We start from the raw sequence: 22,370 nt of genomic DNA on the forward strand, positions 1-22,370 counted from the left end.
CCTGTGGTACTAATAGGATCAGAAGAACACCAGCAATTTTCTTCGGGTAGCTTTAGGTGCACACTGTGCAGAGGACCCAGTACACTAACTTAAATACTGTAACTGCCTGCCTGTGGTATTAATAGGATCAGAACAACAGCAATTGTCTTCAGGCAGCTTTAGGTGCACACTGTGCAGAGGACACAGTACACTAACTGTAAATACTGCAGCTGCCTGCCTGTGGTACTAATAGGATCAGAAGCCTAACATCAGACCAGTTAGCCTAACATCAATAGTATGTAAACTCTTGGAGGGGATGATAAGGGACTATATACAAGATTTTAGTAATAAGAATGATATCATTAGCAGTAATCAGCATGGATTCATGAAGAATCGTTCTTGCCAAACCAATCTATTAACCTTCTATGAGGAGGTGAGTTGCCATCTAGATAAAGGAAGGCCTGTAGACGTGGTGTATCTGGATTTTGCAAAAGCATTTGACACAGTTCCCCATAAACGTTTACTGTTCAAAATAAGGTGCGTTGGCATGGACCATAGGGTGAGTACATGGATTGAAAACTGGCTACAAGGGCGTGTTCAGAGGGTGGTGATAAATGGGGAGTACTCAGAATGGTCAGGGGTGGGTAGTGGGGTTCCCCAGGGTTCTGTGCTGGGACCAATCCTATTTAATTTGTTCATAAACGACCTGGAGGATGGGATAAACAGTTCAATCTCTGTATTTGCAGACGATACTAAGCTAAGCAGGGCAATAACTTCTCCGCAGGATGTGGAAATCTTGCAAAAAGACCTGAACAAATTAATGGGGTGGGCGACTACATGGCAAATGAGGTTCAATGTAGAAAAATGTAAAATAATGCATTTGGGTGGCAAAAATATGAATGCAATCTATACACTGGGGGGAGAACCTCTGGGGGAATCTAGGATGGAAAAGGACCTGGGGGTCCTAGTGGATGATAGGCTCAGCAATGGCATGCAATGCCAAGCTGCTGCTAATAAAACAAACAGAATATTGGCATGCATTAAAAGGGGGATCAACTGCAGAGATAAAACGATAATTCTCCCGCTCTACAAGACTCTGGTCCGCCCGCACCTGGAGTATGCTGTCCAGTTCTGGGCACCAGTCCTCAGGAGGGACGTACTGGAAATGGAGCGAGTACAAAGAAGGGCAACAAAGCTAATAAAGGGTCTGGAGGATCTTAGTTATGAGGAAAGGTTGCGAGCACTGAACTTATTCTCTCTGGAGAAGAGACGCTTGAGAGGGGATATGATTTCAATTTACAAATACTGTACTGGTGACCCCACAATAGGGATAAAACTTTTTCGCAGAAGAGAGTTTAATAAGACTCGTGGCCACTCATTACAATTAGAAGAAAAGAGGTTTAACCTTAAACTGCGTAGAGGGTTCTTTACTGTAAGAGCGGCAAGGATGTGGAATTCCCTTCCACAGGCGGTGGTCTCAGCGGTGAGCATTGATAGCTTCAAGAAACTATTAGATAATCATCTGAATGACCGCAATATACAGGGATATGTAATGTAATACTGACACATAATCACACACATAGGTTGGACTTGATGGATTTGGGTCTTTTTTCAACCTCACCTACTATGTAACTACTACTATGTAAGAAGAACACCAGCAATTTTCTTCAGGTAGCTTTAGGTGCACACTGTGCAAAGGAACAGTACACTAACTGTAAATACTGTAACTGCCTACCTGTGGTACTAATAGGATCAGAAGAACACCACCAATTTTCTTCAGGTAGCTTTAGGTGCACACTCTGCAGAGGACACAGTACACTAACTGTAAATACTGCAGCTGCCTGCCTGTGGTACTAATAGGATCAGAAGGACACCAGCAATTTTCTTCAGGTAGCTTTAGGTGCACACTGTGCAAAGGACACAGTACACTAACTGTAAATACTGCAGCTGCCTGCCTGTGGTACTAATAGGATCAGAAGAACACCTGCAATTTTCTTCAGGTAGCTTTTGGTGCACACTGTGCAAAGGACACAGTACACTAACTGTAAATACTGTAGCTGCCTGCCTGTGGTACTAATAGGATCAGAAGAACACCACCACTTTTCTTTAGGTAGCTTTAGGTGCACACTGTGCAGAGGACACAGTATACTAACTGTAAATCCTGCAGCTGCCTGGTACCCTGACTTTGGCCAATTAAGGCTCTCTGTTCAGACGGTGCTGTGATTGGCCAAGCAAGTGGGTCATAGCGCATGCTTGGCCAATCATCAGCCAGCAATGCACTGCGATGCCGCAGTGAATTTTGGGCCGTGACGCGCCACTCCAATTTGGTGCAAACGGCCCATAACGTTCGTAATTCGATGACCGGTCGATCAGGCGTTGTTCGAGTCGAACATGGGTTCGACTCGAACTCGAAGCTCATCCCTAGTGACAATTTTGAAAACAAACAATATTTTTTTACTTTTTGCTATATTAAATATCCCCAAAATTTTTTTAAAAATCACATTTCTTCATCAGTTTTGGCCAATATAAATTCTTCTACATATTTTTGGTAATAAAAATTGCAATAAAGCGTATATTGATTGGTTTGCGCAAAAGTTATAGCGTCTGCAAACTATGGGAAAGATTTATGGCATTTTTATGGCATTTTTATTATTATTTTTTTTTACTAGTAATGGCGGTGATCTGCGATTTTTATTGGGACTGCGACATTGTGCCGGACAGATCGGACACTTTTGACACATTTTTGGGACCATTGACATTTATACAGCGATCAGTGCTATGAAATGCATTGATTACTGTGTAAAGGTCACTGGCAGGGAAGGGGTTAACAATAGGGGGCGATCAAGGGGTTAGCTGTGTTCTCTCAGTGTCTGTTCTAACTGTAGGGGGAAGAACTGACTAGAGGAGGAGACAGATTGTTGTTCCTAGTTAGTAGGAACACACTATCTGTCTCTCCTCTCCTCACAGAACTGGATTTGTGTGTTTACACACACACGTCCCTGGTCTGGCTCTCATGCCCGCGATTGCACGTGGTTGGTGGTCATCACGGTTCCCCTGCAGTGCAGCGGGTGCACGCCTCTATTCCTGCCTAAAGGGCCGATATACAGCTACGATGGCTCGCGGAACATGCTGACCTGCCGCAGTATAATGACGGCGGCTGGTCAGCAAGCGGTTAAACGAGTGGGGAAAATCTGGAGTAAGCTGCCTTTAAGGATAATAGGTAGCGCAAATTTGATAAAGATGGTATGGATGGCTCACTTATTATATTTATTACATAATTGCCCTGTTTGGCTTCCCCAAAATTTTTTTAAACAAATAGATACCTTATTTAGAGATCTTATTTGGAGATATAAACACCACCAGATTAGATTGGAAATTCTGCAGTTGCCTAAGGATGAAGGAGATTTGGCCATTCCTAATACCAGATTGTATTATCTGGTATCCCAACTCCAGCAATTATATGGCTGGAATGTTATAGACTGTGAGGACCCCATAAAGAAAATTATATTTTCTCAATTTCCGATAGATCCACCGGTACAATTAATAGTGGCCTACCACTTTTACAGTAAACTTAGTTATCCCACATTTTATTTAATTCATAAAATTTGGACTACTATTCAACAAGAGGGATATACACAGTTACTTGAGGTAGCAAAGCTTGAAAATTTTGATCTATGGAAGAAGGCCTGTTATTTTGCTTCTTTCTCAACATTTTGATAAAGAAGTTTTGCAACCATTTGATAAATTGGCAGAGAAATATAATTTGCCTAATAAATTATTTTTTCAATATTTACAGCTACAGCATGCTTTGCAGTGCCAAGCAAGAACATTTTCATTAAAATATAACCATAATCAATTCTAGCTATGGCAGTAACTGTAAGACGCTGTAAACAGGGACTTATAGGGGGTATATATTCCTCTCTACAAATGATAACTAGAACTGATCCACAAGAGAGTAGCTTTGCACGGTAGCGTAAACATTTGGGGACACTTAGTGATGAGGAGTGGAAGCAAGCTCTTAAGAATTTATTCGGAGTATCCCTATCCTCCTCAAAGTGTTTGACTCAACTATTTATCATTCATAGGGCCCACTATATCAAGGATATAAGAACTAATGCGCAAAAACCCCAACCTCCACAATACAATATACAACCTAAGCAAACACTCTAATGTGGAACCAGACAGAAAGCTGCCAACATGAATGGGTGCACTCAACACCTCAGTAAGTGGATAATGAGATAGAATAGTATGTGGCGCTAGTTCATCCTACCCTACCTGATGGACTAATCTCGCTGCTCTACAGTCAGGTACGGTAGGATGGACTAGCGCCACATACTATTCTATCTCAGGGCCCACTATATCCCTTTAAAGTTAGACTTTTGGGGCAAAGCAACTACATCAAACTGTCCAAGGTGTACCACTGATAAAGGAACACTTATACATATGCTTTGGTAATGTCCTAAATTACATTGATATTGGGAAGGTGGTTTTAATACATTAAATTCCCTATACACAGGTTCATCTTGATCCAAAAATAGCATTGTAAGAAATTATACCGGAAAATACTCTCCCAGTTGAAATGCATGTGATGTGGTTGAGATCTATGTATATGGCCCGTAAACTTATATTACAAAAATGGATATCAAAACTTCCGCCAATAATAGACCATAAAGCGATTAATCTCAATTTAAGACAAGAGGAATTGGCATATAAACATAGGAGGAGTCCAATTTGTTAAAATTTGGCACTGGTGGTTAGTATCTAACCTATCTGAGCAGTCAGCTGAATATATCAATGATACTGAGGAAAGTTAATAATGAGATAGATGAGATGCATATGTGTATAAATGTATACTGTTAAGAGCTAATAATTAAATAGAATACTAAGGTTAGTTTTACAATGGTATTCATTTTATTTAGGAGAAGGATGGTTAATGGGCCTGATGTGATGGAGGGTTCTGAGTAATAGTTGAAGTATAGTCGGGTAGTCTGGTGAGTGCAGACAGAGAATTTTATTTTTTATTTTTTGTGTCTTTGTTAGGTGGGGTTTTTTGATGGAAATGTTTTGTGTGGTTTTTGTATCTTTTATTGTATTTAGGAAAAAATTAATAAAAACTATTTGATTAAAAAAAATTTAGTAAAAATTCAGGGAACTTCAAATTTAGAGAACTTAAATCTCGGGCAATCAGTTCATGACAAAACGTTGGAGAATGAACATAATCTTCAGGAAGCACAGTGGAAGTGTACTGGCAGCCGTCCCACACAAAGACAACCTGGTTCTGACACTCTGGGTCTATCAAAATAGAAAATAAATCATTATTGTCTATCACAGCATAAAATTCTCCTGTTTTTTTAGCAATTCTCTCAACAATTGAGATCATATCAGGTACAACTGACTTTAATGGAGGTGCCACTTTGTTTAGACCTCTATAATCCACAGTCATTCTATATGTCCCATCAGGTTTCTTTACTGGGAACACCGGAGATGAGAAAGGACTTACAGCAGGTCTAAGGATCCCTACTCTCAACAGTTCTTGAATAGTCTGCCCAATTTCTTTGTGGCCTCCAGGAAGTCTGTACTGCGTGAGACAGAACTGCTTCTCTGGTGGAGGAATGTAGACAGGGGTCCATTTCGCATGACCTTTGACCACAGCCTTCACCACCCTAACCAGATATGCTTTATCAGAATACCCAAATGTGAATGTACCCCTTTCAGTCTGAATTGACCGACCTTGAAGTACATCCATCACAAGAATATTTTCGGGTAACTCTGATACCAAAATATTTGTCCAAAATCCTGCTCCCTTGCCAATAGCCAATTTCACCTGTGTCCTAACTGCTGGTGTGGTTTGTCCTCCCAAACCTTTTACATAAATCAATTCTCCTTTGTGATGGGAAGGATTTCCTTGTAAATGTGTAACTTCAACTCCAGTATCAACTAAAACCATCACAGGTGTAGGAGAAGATGACTTCCCCTACAATATAGTGACAGTTGCATATGGGCGTCGGTCTCCTTCTGTCACTGTCCTCACTGCTATTACAGGAGACCCACCTTCCCTTCATAAAGAATAAGGGACCTCCCAATTCCCTTTTCTGAGTCTCTCTAACTCCTTCCCAGGACAAAGGGATTTTGGTTTGGGTTCATGTGCAGTGTTGGGAATTGGTTTGGGGGCTAACAAGAGGGGTCTGTTCTGTTTTCTCTAAATCTAGGCTGCTATTATCTTCACTTGTGTTTCTAACACAGTGTTTCTAACACTGACAGTTTTCCCCACTAAATGTTTCCACCTCTTCAACAATTCTGCAGTAGAAATCCCATCTATTGCATCTTTAGGTACTCCTGCATTTAATAGGTCCACCCAAATTTGTTTCCTAGAGATAACTAGCCTGGTTTTCTCTTTACCTCCTGTCTTCTCTCCCACATTCCTTTTCTTCACTGTAAAAGTTATTTTCTGTCTGTTTTCTTCCTGCCTGGCCCTGACCTTATCTACTGCCCTGACAGGTTTTGTTTTAGTCTCTTCTAGCTCTCCCAACTGGCTTAAAAGGGTAGTGGCTTCATGAATCTTGTTGTTTAATCCCAGGCCTCCCAGCAAGGACAATAAAGGAGCCCTGAGATTAATGATGCAGACTTCATCAGCTTAGAGTGCAGAGCAGACGTAAAGGGTTCCATATCTGGACCCATCCATTCTGGAAATGCATTTAATCATGTTATACAACCCATCTCATGTAACCTTGAAATACCCTCTCCTATTGTTCTCCGGGAGTATTTTCCAGGTCACTAGGACTAGCATAAACTCTGACCATTCCATCTCTCACGAGGTCTAACAGTGAAAAATTCACACTAAACTCACAGGCTTTTCAAATTGCCTGACGCAATTGGGGATCATGGGTTAACACTCCCATAGCCACTGCCTCCTTACCTGACAAAACAAATCTGTCCATCCCTTCATTCCACATGCGTAGGAGCCAAATCAATAGGGGCTCCCCGGACCTTTGTTTGTATTGTTTTGCCAGCTAGTGGAGTTCAGTTTGTGTAAATTTCTGTACTTCTTGAATTTCTACATCTCTGGGGTTGCAATAATGCACCTCCCATCTGCCATATCCTCTCTATCATGTTGCCTTTTTTATGCTTAGTAATGAGAGGTCTGGCATACTTTTCTTTCACACTAGCAGATCATTATCTGAAATATTAAACTCTATCTCCTCATTCTCACTATCATTTGAGGAGAGCACATCCTTACAATCCCAGTTTTGGGATGTGACAATAGCACATACCCTGGCTTTACTAACAGGTTTACGGCCCTTTCTTTTCCTTAAGGCATTAATTGATTTGGTCATGAGGGCTACATACCACTCTTGCAAAACATCAGCCCAACTAGTAGTTCAACGAACACACTCTGAAGCAACTGCTAGCTGGTCTTTTAATACCTTAATTTCTGCCTCTGCCTTCCCCCTCTTTTGTGATTCAGTATAGAGAGCATGAAAGAAGTACCAACCCACTGTGGACACTGTCCTCTTCTCTGCTTTACTTAAATCCAACCCCTTAGGGCTAAAATCTACAAAATGATCTGAGACTTTATCACCCCAAGTCTTATTCAAGGGAGAAGCATACTTTACAAATTCTTTAACAATTATCTCTGGCCCAGATAGGTAAGCTGCATACCTCCTTCTGGCCACAAAAAACCTCTGCATCCTTGCTAAATAGCTTAGCAGCATTTTTACCTAGCACAAGCTATACAACACACCACAGAAAAACAGGTCTGCTTCAGCTGAACTTTAGAGCACTATATCCCGGACGAGCCCCCAATTGTTTTGCTTGTGTCTATCTAGCAAGATTACTTTGCTGTAAAAGCAAGGGACCTGAGACCTCTGCAGTGTGCAAAAGTGCTTTTACTGAACAAAAATGCTGTACATACAAAACTATCACAATACTAGGAATACAGTATCAAGACTGACAGATATCTATAACAAGCAAAATGCCTAGCAAATAAACAGAAACCGTGGTCTGTAACAGTAGAAATATGCTTAAAAGTTACTTAACTCAAGTTACTGTGTGTTCATGATCTCTGTTGACAGCAAGGCTTCTGGAGATCAGGCACCCTCTTCTTGGCTCATTACAGATTCTTCCCTTCTGGTCTTAAGGCATGATGCAAGTCTTGTCCAGCTTAAGTTTGGCAACCTTTATATAGCTCAGGTTGTCTACCATAACAACTGACTAACAGAAAGACATCTCTGTCATTCAATTAGAGATGCACTCTCAAATTCTACCTCAAGATGGCACTCTGCCATCATACATGCCATAGGTTATATATATTACCTGTTTACTGTAGCTATGGAGACAATATACTGCTCAAACTGTCAGCTGGATAGAACAATGGTATCTATGTCCCCATTGTATCTAACAGCATTTGTTTGAGAAGTATCCACTCAAGCCAAACTTGACAGTAATCTGATTTCTGTTTCTATGACTAACTACTAAACGGACTGTCCCATGTAATGTTATGTCTGATTAATATAAACAAATCATTAATGTTTAACAAACGCAACACAGTAATGTCCCAAACCAAACACTGCTCTGTTGGGGCCAACAAATGAACTGACATGGAGTCCAGCAATACTAATAAATCCCATTGGGGAAAAGATTATTTTACTTGATGGCCGAATCTTCATGACTGGCTTTAGGATTTGTGTGACCAAATGATTTTAGCCCATTTGATCCTTGTTATTGCTGAAATGGCCAATACATCTTCAACAAGGTTAGGCTAAAGCCCATGTCCAAAGCCGACCTGAAGGAAATCTAGAACAGCTATCAGTGGAGGCGCAGTATGATCCATATCCCAAATTTCGACATAGACATTGTTAGATTGTTATGCCGCGTACACACGATCGCACATTGATCGAACATTCTGACAACAAAATCCATGGATTTTTTCCGACGGATGTTGGCTCAAACTTGCCTTGCATACACACGGTCACACAAAGCTTGTCGGAAATTCCGAACGTGAAGAACGCGGTGACTTACAACCCGTACGACAAGCCGAGAAAAATGTTCAATAGCCAGTGCAGCTCTTCTGCTTGATTCCGAGCATGCGTGGAACTTTGTGCGTCGGAATTGTGTACACACGATCAGAATTTCCGACAACGGATTTTGTTGTCGGAAAATTTGAGATCCAGATCTCAAATTTTGTGTGACGGAAATTCCGATGGAAAATGTCCGATGGAGCCTACACATTTCCGAATTTCCGACAAAAAGCTCCCATCAAACATTTCCTGTCTGAAAATCCGACCGTGTGTACGGGGCATTAGAGAGTTTTCTAGTCTTCCATGAAGCAGAGATTACTCCAAAGGAGCACCCTGGGTTTCTCCAGCCTCTTCTTTTCAGTGGTCACGGTCGCAGTTCCCATCTGCATATGTTCGGATGTATGAAGTTGTCCTGCACTAGGAGGCATGGGAATAATGGGAGGGTAATGGGCTGCTGCATGCCGAGGTGGATGGCCAGAAAGTAGGACCTCCATGGCCTATATGGGAAGATGGCCAAGACCACTATGTGCTGGTTTCAAGAGGAATACCATTATATGAGATGTTGGGGAAAATACATAGGCTAGGCTGCACTACCAGGGTGAAACCAGCACATCTGTCCCTTCTGCCTGAGGGTGTGGAAACCGGGACAGGTACCTCCAAAGTTAGTGATTGCTCCGGGAAGCAAAAAGTTCTATCTGGGGAAGGCCCCACAGGTGGACTAGTTGATAGAAGACTTGGGGGTGTAAAACCCAGTCGCTGTGCTCTGGAAACTGCATGAAAGTCGCTCTGCTTGTGTGTACAATTTCCATGGGAGGTAAACTGTCCTTGGTTCTTGTAGGTGACCTTCCACCCAAGACCTTATCCTTCACTAATGTACTGCTTCAAGTTCCTCCTTGATGTTGAATATAGGCAAGTGCTGCCCTGTTATCCAACTGCAGAGAGGCTGGTCTGCCCCTGATCTAGTGATGCAGGGAAAGAGCAACAAAAAGACTGCCTGAGCTTCCAGCACATTCAAGAGCATTCCCCAGGCTGGGAATCTCCACTTACCCTGAACCAACAGTTCCTCACAGCGCACCTCCCAGAAGCCTGTCTGTCTGGCGTCCTAAGAAGTGAGAGGTCTTCAATATCTCTCTCTCTTCGGCCACCACTGCAGACTCCTCCTCATGCTGAGGGTCACTGTTATTAACTGTGCTAGGTTCTGTTTCCTCCATTGAGTTAAGAAACCCAGCTGAAACTGGCACAGGAGCCAGTGTGTCCAAGGGATTATCAGAATGCATGAGCACATTGTGTCCCTAAGACTGAGGCACTGGCAGGCCGTCAAGTGAGCGGAAGTTGTTACCCTTAAAAACTTCTTCTTGACTGTCACTGCCATTGCTGGAGGGTGCAAAACTGAGGCATTGGTGGTGTGGAAGGGCATCCCTAGGTACACTAATTGTTGGGTCGGAATGAGCTGGCTCTTTTTGAAATTGATGATCCAGCCATATTTTTGCAGGGTATGAATGAGGATCTCTCAAGACACTAAACATTGCTTTTGATCCCTGGCCAGAAGAAGGATGTCATCCAGGTAGTGGTGAACCCAGAGACCCTACATTCTGAGCAGGGCTAACAAAACAATGAGAACTTTTGAACATAATCGCCCACCCACCCCCCATGTTGAGGGCATGTGGCCTGGTATGGTTCAGGAGGGGGCAGGCGCTTGCTCGCCCCTCCCTTTCCTGACCTGTCTGGCTGCATGCTCGGATAAGGGTCTGGTATGGATTTTGGGGGGGACCCCACGCCATTTTTTTTTACTATTTTTTTACCAGCAAATGTTTTTTTTTATTCAGCTGTGAGTGGGGAAGCCCATCGACAGCTGATGACTCATTGGTTGTAAAGGATGCCGTGGCCAGCTTCCCCACCCCACTCCTTAACAACCAGCTTTTACTACACCCTGAATGGGCAAAGCTTTGCCCAATCAGGGAGCAGAATGCACTGTGTAGTGTGCAGTGCATTGCAGGGCATTTGGTGGGGCAAAAACCTGCCCAACACCCTGCAAATTCGGGTGTTCCCAATGTTTGGCCCGAACTCATGCTTGGGCAGATCCATTCACACAACTCTATTAGCAAATTGTTCAGTCACTGGTCATCTTGAAGATCTCCAACCTAAATAAAAAGTATGATTTTATTTGAAATGAATCTGCCTATGAATAACTTACTAACACATTATTTAATATTCTTCACATGCGAGAATAGGTAAAACAAGAACCTGACAGCTCTTCAGAACCTGACACCCTCCCAATTGGCTTTGTGTTCCCACTGCTGCAACTACAAAATACTGAGTTAGGTGCCATAAAGTCATCGACATCTTGGTGATGGGAAAAAAAGCTTCAAGCCTGTTCATAATAACGCATTTTATTAATCATGCAGGAGGCAGCCTTTATGCTCTTATGTTTTGACAGATTTAAGTAATGCATTGACAGGAAAGCAGGACAAATATGACAGACCCTGTGTGCAATGACAGAAAGATTACAAGAATACTTATGTTATAGAAAACAGGATTATACAGGAGCTCTAAGCACAATCTGCTTTCATGTGTTGGAAGAGACTGAGTGAATTTATCCAGAATAAACTATTTACCATGCCTGTGACCTGGAGTTTAGTGTGTGATCAGCACTGGTCATCGAGTGTTTATGACAAGATTGCAAACTGTGTGCCACATGGGGAAACAATGGGACCTGTGAATGCCAAGTCTCATGCCGCGTACACACAATCGCACATTCCAACAACAAAATCCATGTTTTTTTTCCGACGGATGTTGGCTCAAACTTGTCTTGCATACACATGGTCACAGAAATCTTGTCGGAGATTCCGATCGCCAAGAACGTGGTGACGTACAACACGTACGACGAGCCGAGAAAAATGAAGTTCAATAGCCAGTGCGGCTCTTCTGCTTGATTCCGAGCATGTGTGGAACTTTGTGCGTCGGAATTGTGTGTACACGATCGGACTTTCCGACAACGGTTTTTGTTGTCGGAAAATTTGAGATCCAGATCTCAAATTTTGTTTGTCAGAAATTCCGATGGAAAATGTCTGATGGAGCCTCCACACGGTCAGAATTTCCGACAACGAGCTCCCATCGAACATTTCCCATCTGAAAATCTGACTGTGTGTACGTGGCATTAGGGCCCATTCACACTCAGTGCAGTTACCTGCATTTTTTCTTATGGATAAACACAGGTAACTGCAATGACACACAAAAAACAATAGTTTTGTGTGTCATGTTTTACAACGTTCCATAGCTCTGCAATATTATGCAACATGTTTGCATAATATGCCAACTCTCTGGATGGCCCTATATGTTACTGCAAGACAAGAGCAGTATAATACTGAAAACAATGAAGTGTCACTTTGTGCACATCACATAAAATAAAAAAAAATAAAAAAGGGAAGTGTGTGATGCAATAAAATGCACATCACACGGCCTCTGCCACACAGCTTTGCAGTCCAAAACGGACTGCTGCCTGCGGTTTGTTTGTGGGCAAGTGCAAATGGGCCCTAAAGAATGGCTTTTGAGTTCATTTCTCCTCCATAAATAGTCTTCCCCTTTTCTTAAAACATCACAAAACAACACAATACAATACCTAATAAACTATAAAACTATAAGATGTTTTAGGAAACTAAAAGAAACAAAGCAGCAGAAAATATGTTACACAGTTTTGTTGTCCTACTATCATATCAGCTTGCAAAATATATTAGAGGTTTAAAGCTGAACTCAAGCCAGATATACTCTATATAAACACAACTTAATCCAGTTATGTGTAGACGCCATTTTAAATACAGTTATTATAAGTGTAACGAGCCCCTGCTCGCTCTATTCCACTCTCCTGACACTCCTCTGCTGCTATAGAATCATATTGCACATCGCACGTCTGATGGTTCAGTCATCCGATGCTCCGGGATTAGAACTACAGCTATGTGCCGTTCGAATCCAGTTGTGATAGCTCAGAACAAACACCAGGCAGGCTGTATGTAAGTTCAAACAGGGATCTCTTTTATTGGAAAATACAGGCCCTTTTATACACTAAAAGTGGAGGTGCATACCTCCGGCTCATATTACTCTGAACATACACCTGTGACCAGAAACCTAATTAACATGGGCTAATTAACTAATCCCTTTAGACAGCCTAGATGACTCAGACATGACCTTTAGGCCAGACTGGCCATCTTGTAGCTTAGAAAATACAATCAACATTATCACAATAGCAGAGTTAATTAACACAAAAACAGTGGGGATCTAATGACTCTTAGATCCCATACTAGAGACTTATTTACAATACACATTTTAGCAGACAACAGACAGGTAGCTGGAATTGATGACATTAGTATTTAACAGTAGGAGACCCAACGGTATGAATCAGTCACTATTCCAATATGGCAAATCCAGGGTCCCCAGAGTCTGTGTGTCCTGGGGACCAGGACCCGAACCAACAGTAATACCACCTCAAGGGTCCCCAGGCATACAGCTCACAAAGAGCACTGTTCCCCCAAATGCCAGGGCCAACGATCGATCGGCAAGAGGCTAGCATTCAGTCCCCTCCAAAAGTCTCTCTCCCAGCTAGGTCTGTCACATTTCTCCCCTTTTGGCACAGGAGGAGACCCCAGACGGGTTGACTCCGAAGTTAGTCAGTAGTTCCAGTCCTCTAATGCCTGTACCCACACAGTACCCCAAACAAATTGTTCCAAACAAAGCATTACTCACCCAGCCAACCTCTGCCTCTCTCAGAGAACATATCTGCCGCTGGGGAGAGGCCTGGACTGGCCCTTCTCCCTGGAGTCCTTTCTGCCACTGGAAAGAAGACAGGGTGTCTGGGCTCACTCCGTCATGCTGTTGGGGATCTGGGCCGACTGCCCAGCATCCCTGGGGTATATAGGTGGAGACTGAAGTCCCATCCACCTTCACAGGAAATCCATCCTCTGTTAGTTGAGGGCAGAGGCCAGCAGTACTCGGCCCTGTTGCCAGCCCCTTTGCTGGAAACCCCACACCATCTGCTCCGGCTAACTGTTGGGGAGGGAGGCCGAATGCCCCACCTCACTGGAACTCTGTAGTTGTTGCCAGTGCTGGGCAGAGGTTGGTAGCACTCTGCCCTGTTGCCAGCACTTCTGCTGGGGACTCCGCATCCTTCGCTCCAGCTAACCGTTGGGGCAGGAGGCTGGCTTCCTCCACTCCCAAACTGTGTAGCTGCCATTGGGGAGGTGAGCCGGCTGCTTCCTTTTCCATTCCCTCATCTGGATGTTGGAACGATATGTCTATGGTACTGTCTCCCAGGTGCACGGATCTTTGCTGGGGAGCAAAAACCACTTCCTCCACCCTGGCCAACTGTTGGGGAGGGACGACGAACACCTCCTCTCCCTTCTGCCCCTGTATCCTGATCTGCTGCTGGGAAGTGACCACCTCCTTCTCACCCTGAGCCTCTGGAACCGCCGCAGGTGTAGGGCAGAGATCTTGGACCCTCTGTCCGGTTGCCAGCGCTTCAGCTGGGGAAGTTCCTTGTAACTTCACAGATACTTCTGTTGGTGCTGGGCAGAGCACAGTGAAGTTTGGCCCTAATAACAGCTCTTCTTCTACTGGAGGCTCACCAGGTTGTTCTTCCTCAGCAGAAAAGTCTATCAAATCCCCTGTCTCTGCAACTGGTGTCTGGGGATAAATGTTCACCATCTCCTCCCTGTGGAACCCAGAAAATGCTATCAGTGCTGGGCAGAGCACAGTGAAGTTTGGCCCTAATAACACCTCTTCTTCTGCTGGAGGCTCACCAGGTTGTTCTTCCTCAGCAGAAAAGTCTATCAAATCCCCTGTCTCTGCATATGGTGTCTGGGGATAAAGGTTCACCATCTCCTCTCCATGGAACCCAGAAGATGCTATCAGTGCTGGGCAGAGGTTAGCAGAGCTCTGCCCTGTTGTCAGCACTTCAGGTTTGGGGACGGCAATCTTCAGATTTTCCACTGCCGATTCTCTGGCATTCTGCTGGACAGGCACATTCCTCCATCCAAGATCATCCAATGCAGAAACAGGTTCATCAAGGTCAGTCAGCACTTGCTGCATCCGCCATAAGACCTCCGCCTCCATAGCTGCGGGGGCAGGTTGGCAAAGCACACTGTTACTCTGCCACATTGTCAACTCTTCAGCCAGGATTTCAGAGTTGTCAGCTGGTATTTCCTCAAAGTCCCAGGCAAAGGAAGCCCCACCCTGCTGCTGAGCGGAGTCTAGCAGCTGTCTATAGGCCATCTCAAGCTCCCATTTCTGAACGGCCAGAAACTCCAAATCTTCCTGTGCCCAGTGCACTTCCGAGACATTCAGTCTTCGCTCTCTGTGCTCCATTATTTCCAAACGCCACTCCCGATCACTCCCAAAGTCAGGGTCCTTGGACAGCCTCCAGTACAACAATCCCAGGCCATCGTAGTCAAAGCCTTCTGTGGGGCTGTCATCCGCTGTCCACGGGCACACTTGAGCTACATACCACTGGAGGGCTCTGTAGGTCTCGTCCAACCGAATTTCTGCCCGGATCAGCCTGCTAAACTCAGCTGTCCACTCCTGGTTCAGCTGTTCCCCCAATAACAGCAATCGTACTTCATACTGCGACCAGTACCTTACATGGATGGAGGGGAGAACTTTTCCCTGGTTTCGCTGCTCACGGGCTAGCACTTCCTTCCAGAGTTCACAGCGGATAGAATCAAACCATCCTAGCAGGACCTGCTCTGATACTGGTCCTCTGTGCTGTATCTGCATCTCTCACAACCTCCTTCTGAATTCCTCATCCATGGTGGCTGGTATCTCTCCCCTCCTGCTATCTGGACCTTGGATCCAGGTGATGGTTTGGATGTGTTCACGGCAAGGAAGCATGATCCCACCATTCCCTCCATGGCTCTCAAGTAAGTCTTTCTGCGTGGCTCTCCTGCAGGCTGGTTTGGAGTGTCCCAGTAACTGGAGAGCAAATCCCACGGCTGCCAACCAATGTATATGAGCCCCTGCTCGCTCTATTCCACTCTCCCGACACTCCTCTGCTGCTATAGAATCAGATTGCAGATAGCACGTCTGATGGTTCAGTCATCCGATGCTCTGGGATTAGAACTACAGCTATGTGCCATTCGAATCCAGTTGTGATAGCTCAGAACAAACACCAGGCAGGCAGTATGTAAGTTCAAACAGGGATCTCTTTTATTGGAAAATACAGGCCCTTTTATACACTAAACGTGGAGGTGCATACCTCCGGCTCATATTACTCTGAACATACACCTGTGACCAGAAACCTAATTAACATTGGCTAATTAACTAATCCCTTTAGACAGCCTAGATGACTCAGACATGACCTTTAGGCCAGACTGGCCATCTTGTAGCTTAGAAAACACAATCAACATTATCACAATAGCAGAGTTAATTAACACAAACAACAATGGGGATCTAATGACTCTTAGATCCCATACTAGAGACTTATTTACAATACACATTTTAGCAGACAACAGACAGGTAGCTGGAATTGATGACATTAGCATTTAACAGTAGGAGTCCCAACGGTATGAATCAGTCACTATTCCAATATGGCAAATCCAGGGTCCCCAGAGTCTGTGTGTCCTGGGGACCAGGACCCGAACCAACAGTAATACCACCTCAAGGGTCCCCAGGCATACAGCTTACAAAGAGCACCGTTCCCCCAAATTCCAGGGCCCACGATCGATTGGCAAAAGGCTAGCATTCAGTCCCCTCCAAAAGTCTCTCTCCCAGCTAGGTCTGTCACAATAAGTATCTGAATCTGTCTTTTTATTAGCTCATTGCAAGCTCTTATATAGCAGGACTAGGAGGTGGAGGGGCCTCACTGTGAGTCAATCAGGTTATGCCACATTACATACTGATTTGGAGCTAATAATGGAAGCTTGCTGACAGAAAGAAAGAACAAACAGATGTAAATATCATTGATTGTCCAATAAGCTGGCTAGGGGTAGGTTTTTAATTAAGCTTTGTTTAACCACTTGCTTACTGGTCGCTTCCTGCCCAGGCCAATTTTCAGCTTTCAGTGCTGTCACTCTTTGAATGACAATTGCACGGCGTGCTACACTGTACCAAAATTAAATTTTTATCATTTTTTCACACAAATAGAGCTTCCTTTTGGCAGTATTTAATCACCACTAGGTTTTTTTTTCTAAACAAAAAAAGACTGAACATTTTGAAAAAAAAAAAACAATTTTCATAGTTTGCTATAAAATTTTGCAAACAGGTAATTTTTCTTCTTCATCGATGTTCGCTGATGAGGTTGCACTGATGGGCACTGATAGGCTGCACTGATAGGCACGATAAGGCGGCACTGATAGGTGGCACTGATGGGCACTGATAGGTGGCACTGATGAGGCAGCACTGATAGGTGGCACTGATGGGCACTGATAGATGGCACTGATGGGCACTGATAAATAGCACTGATAGATGACACTGGAGGGCACTGATAGGCGGCACTGAAGGGCACTGATAGGCAGCACTGAAGGGAACCCAAGGTGGGACTGATAAGCGGCACTGATAGGTGGTACTGATGGGCACTGATGGGTGGCACTAATAGGCAGCGCTGATAGGTGGCACTGATGATGAGGCATTGATTGTCAGCACTGATAGGCACTGATAGGTGGCACTGGTTAGCAGTACTGACGAGCACTGATGGGCACTGGTAGGTGGCACAAGCCGATATTCAGCTTATTTTTTTCTCCTCACACTGTTAGCGTGGGGGAAAAATAAGCCGTTTACTGGCTTCTGTTTACATAATTTGATCAGCTGTCATTGGCTGACAGTGGATTACATGCTAAAGGGCCAGGTTCCAAGGACTTGGTAATCACAGAGCGCACCGCCAGCACGCCACTGGGGGCATGGGCAGCGTAAGAACGACCATGTACGCCCTCCTGGCAACACTGTAACCATCTTTCGGCTATAGCGTGGGAATCAAGTGGTTAAAGAGACCATGTTACCAACTTTCAAAATGCAGGTAAAATCACAGAAAAATGTAAAAGTTATATTTTATCAATTTGCAATGTGTCTTCGAACTTGCTTTTCTGGGAAGAGACCAGTGGTTAGCACAGTCCCCTGCTTCCTTTGGCATTATATCCCTCCCCTTTCTGTGCTAAACTGACTCCTCTGCCCTCTCATCACCTCCTTACATAACCACATATATACAGTAGATGCCAGGGAAGTGAAGGGGAATACTACTCTACACTACAAGTGTCACTTGAAGGCTGCTGACATCACATCCAAGATGGCAGTGACCAGTAGCAGTCTTAGGGCTTTTGAATGTCTACACAAGGGGGGCTTTTACAAGTAATAACATGCTAAACATTTACTCAATGCACATATAATCTTATGGTGAAATAAATCTGATGACAGGGTCTTTTTAAAGCCAGCAGTGAAGACTAGAACTAAAGGCAAAGGAATAGCCCCTGAAAGATTTATTTTTGTCTTCTGTGTCCCCTAACCAAAACAGGAAGTGGGAGAAAATCCTTCTAAATTGAGGTAATCCCTGGTCATCACCAGGGTCACCAGAACTAGCATTTTTATTGGAAGATATTGGCACTCTTGCTGTTCTGGGAACAACCCATTTTGGAATTTTCTTTTACTTTCACTTTCATTGATAATAATAAACAGGACTAATAGAGATGGTGAATGTAACGAACCCCTGTCCTCAAACATGTCTCTGTCAGCCGTAAATGCTTCCTCTGTCCAGAACCAGCACTATCCAAGACCCTTTAGCCCACCCAGTCACCAGACAACACCAGTCTTGGAGTGGCACACAACAAACTCATTTATTATCACACATGGACACAACAGATAAAATAACTCAGAGACTCTTTCCCCCCACCCTTGGAAAATAGGACGGGTTAGACTGTCCAATGACAATAGACACACAGGTCAGGTGTGTTCAAACTTCTCCTCAGTAAACAGTCTTAGCAGGGGGCTGCTGGAGGAATCCCCCCTCCCTCTATAGAGAGAAACATCCCATAATATCCAGAGCAGACGTAGAAGATTGGAATACAGCCACACCCTAACCGATCACAGCAAAGCGTCCACAACAAAATGAGACAATATACAATATATACATATATACAAGATTGAGTCTGATTAGTACAGATCAGACTGGATTTCTCATTCACCTCGCAAAGAGTATTGTTCCCTTAAAATCCAGGGCCCATAATCGGTCGGCAAGAGGCTTGCATTCAGTCCTCTCCAAAATCCTCTGTCCTGGCTAGGTCTGTCACAGTGAATCTCCCTAACAGGGGTACAGAAAGAAATGAAAAACTGACAGGTGTTCTAATTCTCCTTTAGTTATACTTGAAGTCACTAGGTTGGCTATACTAGGAAGAAGGGGGTTTTTGACTAGATAGTCCTCAATATAATACGGCACCTCATCCCAATTAATTTGGTAACAATGGTAAGAGGAGAGTAAGGGGATTATAACGAGCCAAGAAAAATTGTTAGAATACTGTATAATGACACGTTGATAATAAAAATATAATGTTTTATTGACAAACAGATTAAAAAATGTATACAGTAAAAAATATACACAGCAAGGGTGTGAGTACACAGTAAGGGAAGGTTACAAAACCAACATATGCAGCAATATTGCAAGAACCAGCCAGTAACGTGCGAACAGGTCTTGTTCACAGGTTTTAAAATCCTACATGTTTCGCCAACATTGGCTTCCTCAGGGACAGTTGGTTATACCTGTGTTAGTTTCATGAATTCTAAATAAAGAAATAAATAATCAGAAAGAGTGTAACAGTATGTATTCAAACAAAAAGAGTAAATTACATATTTAAGGGTTGCCAGACATGGCTAAGAGTCTCCACACACAAAAGAAATTGCTAGGGCGAGCGACCGCCCCAATCATCCCCCCCGAAGGGAACACCTCCCCGCACATCAGGTCACCCCAAAGGCCTCCATCCCAGTGGTGGTAAAATACCTACCGGTGAATCACAGTGGGCGAATGGAGCAGTCCCCCGGAGTGGGCTCAAAGCTCCATGTCGCTAATAGGTGGCTGCAGGGGGCGAAAAAGGGCCTGGCAAAATAGAGGAAAAAGTATGAGTTACATAGTGTTGGTGGACATCCAGAATAGGTCTGAGTGTCCAACCAAAATAAGATAGGGCTAACATAGCCTCAAGAATACCCATAGTATATATCTTAATAAAAACAAGAGAAAAGTAAGGGCGCCCGGTAGGCTGACACTCGTGTTAGATGGGGTCAAGGACAAATAATGACTAGGGAGAAAAAAAAAGGGGAAAGGAGATAAGGACATATAGAGGGATAATGTTTTTATTAAAAACAAAAAGATGTATATTGAAGATAGGAGAGAGGGCCATGAATAGTGTTCAATTAGGCCTGATAGGCCTGAAAAATTCCATAAATAAAGGGGGAGAAAAAACTCACCCATAGGTCCGGCGTGACTCCTAAAAAATACTTTAGGCTGTGGAGATACAGTCAGTGTAGATACTATATTGGACACAGTGGAGCTACACTATAAGGAAAAGAGGACCTATGGTCAGGCTTGATTTCTGGGATCTGATAAACAAGAAAGCCATCAGTGCAGAGTAAAGAGATAAAAAAACAGACTTACCACATTGAACAAGACAGCAGGTATGGGCGCCCTTAAGCACCGGCAGCAGAATGGCCAGAGAAGCCGGCCTTTTATGCCCCCACACACGAGTGGCGTCTGACGTCACCGATCGTGTGAGCGGACACACAGAGCCATTGCGCATGCGCGCATCATCAACAAGACCCATGGGGCTGTGCAGAATCATCTGACGCATCATGTGATGTGGATGACGTGGATTACTCAATAGACTGGAGAGCCAACCAGAGCAGTGGTGCTGCAGTATACCAGAAGATGTTGTAATGATCCGAGTGGATCATTTAAAATGCCAATGGCAGGAGGCGGGCGCCCTTGGGTGTCCATACAGCCAAGGTGGTATAAGGAGCTGCAACCCCACCCAAGGGGGGCTAGCAGAGCACACCCCGGAACAAACAACGGCAGGGGAGGAGGAGGGTAGAGGGGAAAGAAACCCGGAGGTGGCAGAGGGAAAGCCAGGGAGGGGGAGGAGGGGGGCCAAATGCCAGCACCCCGCAGTGAGGGGAGAGAGAACGGGACATAAGCGGGGACAAAAGTGACCACGAGTCACCAACACACCAGTGGGGGAACACAGGGTCAAGTCCCCGTGAAGGTCCCGCAAGCTGGCCATGTCAAGCAGCCGAACAATAGTTGAATGTATGTTTCAATATGGAATTATACACATAACCTGAGTGAATACAAAATGATATAATTAGATTGTTAGTATTTGTCAGAAAAAATAGGAGACAACATTTGACAATAGAATATTAACAAATATAGAGCCTATTACGTTCAAATACACTCTATAGTAAATAAAGAGGTAACTTAATCCGTGGATCCATGATATGACTTGAAAGTGGGAAGGAAAATGGGAGGAAGAGGTGAGAGGGTTACAATGTATTAAACGAAACCTATTATAAAAGATAGGACAATAATTAAAGGAAGGATTTGAAACTGATGTATTCGTTCAGCCCTGGAAATTTGGTAGCTTCCAGGGTGTGTATCCACCTAGTCTCAAGTTGAAGTAGCTTTTGGTCAATGTCACCACCCCTGGCATGTGAGGGAACATGCTCCAAGGCGGTGAACCCAATGACCTGAGGAGCAAAATTATGTTGTAAGGCAATATGTCTGTTGATTGCAGTGGTTGTGGTATGTTTGTACAGTGGTTTTATGTGATCACTGATGCGTATGTAGAACGGGAGTTTGGTTTTACCGACATAATAACATCCGCAACAGCAAGTAGCTAGGTGGACTGTTCCCACAGTTTGACAAGTGATTGTGTATTTAATGGTGTGGGTAGAGCCATTAGGAAGCGGTATTTCTCAAGAGTCATAAATGAATTGGCATACGTCACGTTTTCCACAAGGAAAAGTGCCAGGGGCAGTTAGGGAGGGCGCCTGCATGGCGAAATGGTGGCTGGTTATCAAATGATCTCTTAGTGAGGGAGATCATCGGTAGGTTATATCCGGATAAGGTTTGATATATTTTTTAATGACTGTATCAGCAGTCAGTAATGGCCAAAACTTGTTGAGAATGTCTCTCACTTGATTATGATGTTTAGAAAATTGTGTGATAAGACGGACAGGCTGGAAAGTTTCAATACACATTTCTCTGGCTGGATCGTCCTCTGTACAATACATTTTGGATTTTTCCTGTGTAAAAGTGTCTGGTTTTCTAACAAAATAATTTTTTGCTGTTTGTTATTATTACCCTGAATTTCCTTTCAATTTTGTATCTTTTTACGATTTCGTGGATACCATGGCTACCAT

This window comes from Aquarana catesbeiana, linkage group LG07, assembly GCF_042186555.1.
Source record: "Aquarana catesbeiana isolate 2022-GZ linkage group LG07, ASM4218655v1, whole genome shotgun sequence".
NCBI lineage: Eukaryota > Metazoa > Chordata > Amphibia > Anura > Ranidae > Aquarana > Aquarana catesbeiana.